The following is a 9636-nucleotide window of genomic DNA, read 5'->3' as shown; positions in this document are numbered from 1 at the left end:
CGTTTCTTCCTTCCTTCTGTCCTTCCATCCTTCCTTCATTTCTTCCTTCCTTCCTTCCTTCCTTCCTTCCATCCTTCATTTCTTCCTTCCTTCCTTCCTTCCTTCCTTCTGTCCTTCCTTCCTTCGTTTCTTCCTTCCTTCCTTCTGTCCTTCCTTCCTTCGTTTCTTCCTTTCATCCTTCCTTCCTTCCGTCCTTCCTTCTTTGGTCATCCCTCGTTGCCATCGGTTACCAGGTGTGTCGTCTGAGCGTTAAACGGAGCAGAACGGTTGCTGGAGCGATGCCTGTGGGGGCGCTGCACCAAGAACCACTGAAGGAAACGACACAAAAACCTCTGAAGACACTGAGAGCAACTTCCTTCTTCACCAGATGGAAACAAGATGGAGGATTTTAGCGGTTGGAGGATTTCTCTTTAGGCTAAAGACCAGGAGCCATTTCTGCTGCTAGCGCTAGGCTAGCATGTTAGCTTTGGTTGGATTTACCCAGAATGCCATGCGCTGTAGTCCACTTCCTGCTGTTGGAGCGGTCTCTGGTCCGCTTGGCTTTCACATTCAGAGGTCGATTAGCGTTCACCCCTGTGACCTCATCAGTGACCTCACCGTCCTGCTCCCCAGTGTTTCTCAATGAAAGCCCCTGCAGACCAAACCTCTCTGGTCTCAGGCAGAAGTTTGTTGTTCAGTTTTCAGATCGTCGGTCGGTTTTTTCTCCCAAAGCTTTTTATCGCTGTTATAATTCCTGATAAGCTGATTAGAGGCTGACTTGACGACCTTCCTTCATATCGGACACAACTGGAGCGTTTCAGCGGCTGCTGAACCCTGAAGGCTGCGGCGCGTTAATCAGCGGCGGCTTAGTGTTGAAACGTTGGCAGCTTCTCTGCTGTCGTCCTGATTCGCCGTGTTTGTCCACTTAGTGCTGCTGCAGCTCAGAGGCAGCTGTTCAAATGGACAGTGATGACCAAAGGCTTTATATAAACTCTGCTGCTGGGGCTTTAATGGAGGCAGATGAACACTGACAGCTTCAGTGGAGCGGCCCCCGACCGGAGAACGGGTAACACCGGCGCCTCGCACCGCAGATCCGGGACAAAACTGGAAACGGCTTATTTCATAAAACAGGTGATAAAAATACCTACAATCATTTCAATGAGAGAAAAACCAGCTGCTCATGGAAACATTCAGATTATATTTAACATCTGATGCACTGTAAAACATGATGATCAATCAGAAACCAGCTGATCAAGATAAAAACACTGAATATGACCAGATCAGGAAGTGGAGGCTGTGTGGACAGACGTTTGATTTGTTCAAGGATGTAGCAGCAGCAACATAAATACAAATAAAAATAATCAGAACTGAAACGCCTCCAGCTCTCATTTCTCTCTAAGCCTCTTTTTTTCTGGCTTTTCTCCTTTTTGTCCTTGTGAAAGTTTTGTTCCCAGATTAAAACATTCATGAGATAAAAACAAACTTCATGCAGTTCATGTTAAACTGAGGACTGAATTAATGTGCTTTTATTTTGTTACCCTCTGTATTAATGCACGAGGAGATCTGCCAGCAGGGAGCGGATTGTTGGATTAAATCAAGCTGAACACATCAGACGGATCCTCCAGAGACGGAGTGGAAACTGGGCTGCAGATGAAGCTGCTGAGAGTTTCCTCTGCAGACGAGTCGATCAGACGGGCGGCTGCAGCAGAGCCGCGCTTTCTGCTTACCTGGCTGCAGCAGCTGCTGCAGCCAACAGGAAAACTTTCTCTGGTTCTCATCCTGGGTTTGAATTATTTAAAAGTTGAGCTTCTGTTTGTGCATTCAGAGCGTTTCCCCGCGGAGCGAGTGAGACGCAGCGGCTGAGGAGGAGGAAGAGTGTTGATCTGTTGTGTGATTCCTCTGTTGGAGCCGCAGCAGAAAAATTACAGCTGGAAACATGAAAATGATTCTTGGGCCACCGAGCCGCTCAGATTATTCTGGAGATGCTCTATTCATGCAGATGTTCCATTATGGGCCTCCTACACACACCGGCTTCAGCAAGACGGGAACACAGATGAGTGTGTGTGTGTGTGTGTGTGTGTGTGTGTGTGTGTGTGTGCGCGTGTGTGAAATGACAATAATTCAGTGCAGGAAAGGGTGCAGAAAGAGTCGCAGGAAAATGGGCTGAAAGAGGAACAAATCGAACCTCCAGCTGAGTTTGGACCCGTCCAGAACCGGCCCGAATATTAACACATTTAATGTTTCAGTTTGTTGGTGTTCTCCTCCTTCAGTCCGGTCGACCCGGTTCTACTGGACCCAGAACATCTGCTCCACCTCCAGCTGCTCTGAGTCAAACCAACCTGTTCCCCTCCTGGCCTGTGGGGGCGCTGCACCAAGAACCACTGAAGGAAACGACACAAAAACCTCTGAAGACGCTGAGAGCAACTTCCTTCTTCACCAGATGGAAACAAGATGGAGGATTTTAGCGGTTGGAGGATTTCTCTTTAGGCTAAAGACCAGGAGCCATTTCTGCTGCTAGCGCTAGGCTAGCACGTTAGCTTTGGTTGGATTTACCCAGAATGCCCTGTTCCGTAGTCCACTTCCTGCTTTTTTAGCAGTCTCACATTCAAACCAACCAGAGTTCACTTCAACCAAACCCAGACCGAGGTTTGGAGGACCAGAGTTAGCTTAGCATTCACACCTAGCGGCAGTGCTAGCCTGTTTGGCGCCCTTGGCGAACAACCCCACCGACGCCCACTTTCTTCTTCTACTAATATCCAATTAGCATTATCTGCTGTTACTTCAGCTGTTAACTTTTCTTCTCCTGGTTCTTCCCGTCTGTAGAAGCTCCACCTGGTCCGACATTCTGTTTTAGCAGTCGGCTAACAGGAAGTTCTAAAACATAGAAAGATCTCCTGGTTCAGTTCTTCTGTCTTCTCAAACCTCCAGATGGCAGCTGGTTCTGAGCCTGGTTCTGGTTCTGAGCCTGGTTCTGGTTCTGGTTCTGAGCCTGGTTCTGAGCCTGGTTCTGGTTCTGAGCCTGGTTCTGGTTCTGAGCCTGGTTCTGGTAGTTTCTTCTTGTTAAAGGGGCGTTTTTCCTCTCCACTTTCGCCCCCTGCTGGTCAGGAGGGCAGTGACTCGATGCTCTGCTGAGTTTCCTTGGATTGAAACTTTTTGAACTTAGAATAATAAACTAATGCATTAACTGATAACTAGATTAACTTGAAATGACTTTTTTGGTAAAGTGTTTTGAGCTGCCATTGTTGTGGCTTGTCGCCATAGTAACAAACCGAATAAAAATATACAGTGAGGTTTATTAAGATTATACCAAGAAACAGTCTGAATTCATGAATCTGAACAGATTCGTGAATCCAGACTGAACTGAACTGAATCTGTTCAGTTATTTAATAAGTGGTAGAAAAGTTAGAGATGCTCCCGGATGGTTTCTGCTCCCTGGAGGTTCCGGGTCGACCTGCAGAACCGCCTCACCGCGCTGTCAGAACATCACACCGAGTTTGAAGCTCCTTGTTTGTTCAAATTAATATTTTAGAGGCTCATAATGACGACTTCAGAGGAGAAGTTGGTGAACATCCCACAATCAAAGGAAGCGTGTCCCCGACCTGTTTCCTGTCTCACCCTTCTACTCCCCTAATTGCCCACCTGTGGGCGTCCTAATTAGCCCGGGTGTTAATCAGGAAGAGGAGCGAGAAAGCAGACACCACAGAAGAAGAAAGAGGGCCGTGCTGCAGAATCAAGGTTAGAAATGACTTTTAGTAAATTAAAACAAAGTACTTGTGGCATTTTGAGAGACGAGCTAATGATGTGCGTTAAAGCAGAGATTTATGACTGAGCGCTCTGCAGAAGGCTATTAGCTGCAGCTTTGATTTATTCATCGGAGGAACCAGGCGGCACAATAAATATGGAAATAACTGCTGGCCTTTTCAGACGGTGGCTCTGGAGGGGGAGAACCCGCATCTGAGGCCCGGATCAGACGAGCTGAGGATTAATCCGACATGTCGCTCAAATCTGGGCACTGAAAATGAAAAATAACCTGAAATCAATGCTAATGTTGTTTTATTTACTTAATATTAATGGTATTAAAACAGATCCTGATTAAACCTGCAGATTTTCTGCCACCACTGAAATGTTGCTGATTTATTTTTAATCTTTTGTGGCTCTAGTTGCAAATATCACAAAGTTTATACAGGAAACGGGCAGAAAGAGAGAACAGGGCGAAGACTGCAGAGTTACACTGTAAAAAGTTAACAGTAGTAATTAAGAGAACGGGATTAATATTCACCATTTCATTTATTCATCTAAACGTCAGTTTCAAACTAAATATTCTCTCAAGCTAAATGTTTTGCTAAATATTTAGCTCCTACTCTACAGGAGCTAACAAAATATGAAGCTCTGAACCAAATATTCAGCTTCAGATGAAATATTTCACTTGCTAAATATTTAGTTTGAAACTGTGACATTTAGAAATGAATGAATTATGTGGCTAAAATATGACTTTGTAAAATGGGACCTTTTTTTTCTCTCATGCTAATTATCTAAAATTGTTGCTGTTAATTTTTTTCAGTGTAACTCGAAGCGAAGGTCCCAGGATCCATCAAACCTTCTGTGCTGAAGACGAACGGTTTCCTCTTCCTCCACCTGAGCTCTGCTCCTCTGGACTGTCTTCAGTTTGGTTTCTGTTCGATTACATGATGGATCTATTGAGTATTGATCATTTTATCATAAACATTCAGCTGGATGTGAAAACCACTGCAGCTTAGATTCCATGTTTTATTACCAAAACATGTTGAGGTTCCTGAGGTTTGCAGCTGAAACGTCTGAAAAGTGTGGAGAAGTTCTGGAGCAGAACGTCTGCCTGGAGAAACTGCTGCTGCTGGAATCCGTTTACGACAGAAACACTCAGCCTGTCTGAGGAAACACAACAATAACTCTGTGTAACGATGCCAACACGCCGCTGTGCATCAGGGTGAGCACAAAGCATCATGGGAGATGGCGCCGCTTCCCAAACACGTGGAAGCTGCGGGCGTCCGGGCAGACTTCACTCTGTAAAGAGGCTTATTCACTTCTTCTGGAAAAATCCGACCTAATCAGTACCAGCCGTCATGTTACACTGCAAAAAGTAAATCTGGCACAATCCAAGTTGTTTTACTTTATTTTTCTAATTTTTCCTCGTTTTTCTGGTTGAGTCGTTGCTGGTTGGATCTTGTTCGCTCTGGTTCTGGATTTCTGCTCTGTTACTTTCTGACAGGTGTGATGGGTAACCATGGCAACGAGGTCCTTCCTGATTGGTCAAGAAGTCAAGATCTGTTTTCCATTTATGTTTTTATAAGTCGGCAACAAAAAGGAGAAGATGAAACATGAGCAGACATTATGTTTTATCTCAGGTGATTTTTTTATGTCAGTCAGATGGTAAATAAGGGTCAAAAGGTCAAGGTGACGTCGTTCATGTCATGTGGAGCAGGAAGGTTCACCTGAGGCTTCCGTTGTTTTCTCAGAGTCTGTTTTCCTGCTTCGTGTTGCCAGTCAGGTTCCATTTAAATGGCAGGCCCTGGTAAGGCGCTGGCCCCTAGTGGAGGGACGTGTTCACTACATAAGGATGTTTTCTGTTTCCATCTTTAAACTGTTTCAAACCAACTCAAGCAAAACTTTTTTGCCAAAGTGAGGAAGGTTTTCTGGTTTCTGCCGTTTTCATCAACGATGCTTCAAAATGAGCATAAAAACTGTTGGTGGCTCCAGTTAACTCAGGATTTCACACGGAGCGCATCAGGCAGAGACGGCACCAGAATTTAAAACTGACTTTTACATCTACTTGTTTCTCTTTGTGTGATTTGTGGGACAGAAGCAGAGAGAACCTGCAGTTAGAACCTCGTTCTGCTTCGGCACCAACTCAAAGTGAAATCACTCTCCTCTTCCTGACACATTTCTTCTCTTCTCCTGACCTTCATCTGTCTCCATTATTACATTTTCATGTCATCATTTGGATGTCGAGCGACGGCTGCATGCAGAGAACCCGCCTCACCTTTATCCTGGACATGAAAGATGGCGTCCGACTGATGTTTGTGGCCGTCAGAGTCGGACTGGAGCGGCTGACAGCTGCGGCGCTGGAGCTGCCGCCGTTGCTCCGCGTTGCATCACGCCTCGGCTTCGTTGGACTCCGGCGGGTTGCAGATAGATTTAAATGAGATCCGTGGACTGATTGTGTTGCAGAACCGCAGGCGGTGTGTAAACACGGTGTTGGATGTCGGCGTTCCGGCTGGAGCTGGAATCCTTGTTTCACTCCGTTAATTAAAGAACAACTTTCTGCTGGAGCGGAAAGTTCTCAGCTCAAAGTAGCAAACGTTTCTCTGGTATGATGGGATGCTAATGCTGTTTACAGGGAGCACTGGTGATCTCATGCTAACAGCAATTAGCCAGAAAAGATGCTAACACAAAGACAGATTCATACCACATAATTCCTAGTTTCTCTCCCAGTGCAGAAGCTGTTATGCTGCGTATTAGATTAGCATAGTTGACTGTGTTAACTAGCTAATGCTAACATGCTATTCCTGTTTTAGCTCAGAATTAGCAAACGTATTTCTATCTGCTCACTAACTAGGAGTAAGATTTTGTTAAGATCATTTGTGTCTGAGATTTGACTTCCTTATATCCCCCCTCACAGCATGATGCTGCCACTACCGTACATTACAGTTAGGATGGTAAGCATCCCAGTTTTTCCTCCAAATGTAACAAAACCTTTCATGTCCAAACAGTTCATTTTACTTCCATCAGATCTCCAAAAGCTCTTTAATCTTTAATCCCCAAACTGTAATCTGACTTTTTTTGTTTTCACGTTGTGAATCTTCAGTGTTGTGTTTTTAATCCAGCTAGTTCGTGCAAAACGTGCAAACAAATGGAGCAAATTGCACATCTTTCTGAATTTTCCCCATAATTTGAAACACTAAGATGTGAAGTTATAGTTTTGTCTTTGTTTATGTTGACTGTTTTCTTGTTAAATTGAAACCTACGCACCTGACTGGGTCTCACAACTTTCATCTGTTGCACTTTAATTAAAAAAAGGTGTTTATGCTGTTTACTCAGTCATGCTAACATCTCCCAATAACACCTCTGAATATGTTTCTGGGTTTGCTGAGAGCAGAGGAAGCTGCTGCTGCAGTGGCTGAACTGTTTCTGGAGGTGTTGGACGATCCTGCTACTGCCAGCTGGGCTTCAGCTCACAGGTGAACCTGACGACCTGCTGCTGCACATTCAGCTCCTCTGCTGAGCGGCTCAATGTTGGGATGAAGCTGGGTGTTGGTTTGTTGGCATTGTGTGTGTGTGTGTGTGTGTTTAATCATGTGCATTAATGCCTGCAGCCGTCTCCCCCGGCGCTGTGTGGAAACGTAATGCGATTGCCACCAGTGGCTCTGATGTCAGTCTCGCTGTGATTCATCGTTTTTTCACTCCTTTAAAAACAACTTTCCATCGCATCAGAGGCTTCCTGGAAGACCAATCAGGGACGGTGAGACACGCTGAAGGAAGACATCCACTGTCAGGAGGTCCTGAAATCTCTGGTTCTTGTTTCTCACTCACCAAGGCTCAGAGTTGAACACTGGGTCTGGTTTCCCGTCTCCCTGTTTACAGTTTTATTATTACCAGAATAATAAAACTCTGGTAATAAACGCTAATTATTGGCCTTTTATTAGAATAAAAAACACTAATAGTTCGCTACAAAACTAGTTCAAACCGATTCTTCATAATTTCTGCTTCTGTCAATCTGTGATCAAAGGATCCTCATGATAGATGATCTATGATGGATCCTGATGATCTATCATAGATCCTGATGATCTATCATAGATCCTGATGATCTATCATAGATCATCAGGATCTATCATAGATCATCAGGATCCATCATACTAGACACGTGGAGACATTAAAGTGTCTTTTTAACATTTGTTAAGTTTTAAATATTAATCCATGCTTAGTGAATCGTTCCCTCCTTCCCTCCATCCTCCATTTTGTTTAACGAAGCCTCTCGTATAGAGCGCCACCATTATGCAGACTGCGTTCACATTTCCACCCAGGAATTTTTCAATCTTTGGAGTTATTCAGTGAAACATCGTAAAAGATATTCAAAATTTCTCATTGTGTTTGATAAACGTTTCTTAAAAGTATTCATGTGGCCCACAGAACCCAGACGGTGAGTAGTTGAAGCAAAATATCAATATTACGGCATAAGCCCCGCCCATAACATTCTGACCAATCACATCCCGCCTCTGTGATCCGTACCGGACCTTCTAACCAATCACAGCTCACCTCTCGGAGCTCTGTGCCGGAGGGAACTGTAGCTTGGCTCCGCTGTAGCTTAACTAGCTCCGTTTGTTCCTGACGTTCTCCGTCTACATTTGGTGAACTTTGAACTCGGTGAAGCTCATGTCCAGCAGCTCATGTCCAGCTCGGTTTTCCTCCCAGGAATTCAGGTAAAAACCAAAAACAACTCAAATATTTTCCTTCAACAAAGACAGCCGCTTGAGTTTCTTTCACTCGTTTTAGTAGCTTCCTCTTTGTTGTACCGCGCATGCGTACGTTAAAGTACCGTCGCAGTAGTGACGTCAAAACCTCCCGTGTATTTACAAGATGGAGGGCAGGTTAACTTTTCCCCGGCAGTTTATGTAAATAACATTTATTAAATCCTTCGGTAGCCTTTTGAATGCTAATGTAGCGGAACCATAAATGACCAAAGTGCGTTTTTCTTCCTGTTGTCGGAAGGACGGACTGCATTTCCCGTTGCTCTGACACAAGCTGCCGCTTTTCTCTCCTGTTATTGGCTCCAGTTCATGAATCGTTGCTCTGCTCAATGAGATAATCTGTTGCTAAAGAACAGATGTAGTAATTTCAAACATTCACATCCATTTCTGTGTGTGTGTGTGTGTGTGTGTGTGTGTGTGTGTGTGTGTGTGTGTGTGTGTGTGTTGCTGCACTAATTAGGCTGAAGGCATCCAGTCCTTATGGCATTTGACTGAAAACTGTGAACACATGCATAGTAATCTTCTGCTGTTGGTTTGCTTCATCCTGCTGGCATTCTGCCCTGACTGTTGCTGATGGTTTGAAGGGGTGATAACAAGGCTTGCAGCATGTTGATGCACCATTTATATGACCTCTGACCTCTGCACCACCAGTCCAGATTCAGCTGGTCTGGTTGCTGGAAAATGCAGAATGTTTCTGGATTGTTGGGCCTGTTTGGAGAACAATCTGAAAGTCTGCAGGGGAATCCGATAACGATGCCTTCAGGCTTCAGCGCCTTGGTGGAATTCATCCACAGCGATCGGAGCAGAAACAGAGATTTACCGTTTAATTACTCCTTCTGATTGGACGAGTTGAGATGTCACATGACAGCGAAGAAGTCTCAGTTTTATGTCAAATCGAGTTTTTTGTCTTTCCTCATCGATCAGCTTTGGTCATTCATGCATGTTTGAGAAATCCTTAAATCTCCATGGCAACCATTGAGCTGTTACAACACCTGGGTGGACCTAGCCCCGCCCCCGAGGCATAGCTCCTCCTTCAGACTAGCCAGCAGCAATTAGCAAACAGCTGGTGCAGCTGCTGCTCAGTGTAAAAACGTTAAAGGGTTAATAGAGGAGCCATGTTGGGATGACTTCCTGGAGGCGGAGCTTCAGAAAGAGC

The 9636-nt window shown here is 44.8% G+C and overlaps 1 long non-coding RNA gene across 1 annotated transcript; it reads right to left on the bottom strand.

Moving 5' to 3' along the window:
• Window positions 1–3709: 3709 nt before the first annotated feature.
• Window positions 3710–9100, bottom strand: LOC108167272 (uncharacterized). Its single transcript, XR_001777628.2, has 4 exons — window positions 8269–9100; window positions 4754–4884; window positions 4577–4652; window positions 3710–3991 (listed from the first exon to the last, which is right to left on the bottom strand). It is a non-coding gene; the product is annotated as an uncharacterized LOC108167272 (long non-coding RNA).
• Window positions 9101–9636: the final 536 nt, after the last annotated feature.

Source organism: Poecilia reticulata, chromosome 19 (genome assembly GCF_904066995.2).
Source record: "Poecilia reticulata chromosome 19, P_reticulata-male-v2, whole genome shotgun sequence".
Taxonomy (NCBI): Eukaryota; Metazoa; Chordata; class Actinopteri; order Cyprinodontiformes; family Poeciliidae; genus Poecilia; species Poecilia reticulata.
Note: the sequence above shows the minus strand (reverse complement) of the source record. Positions and strands in the feature narration are given on the sequence as shown.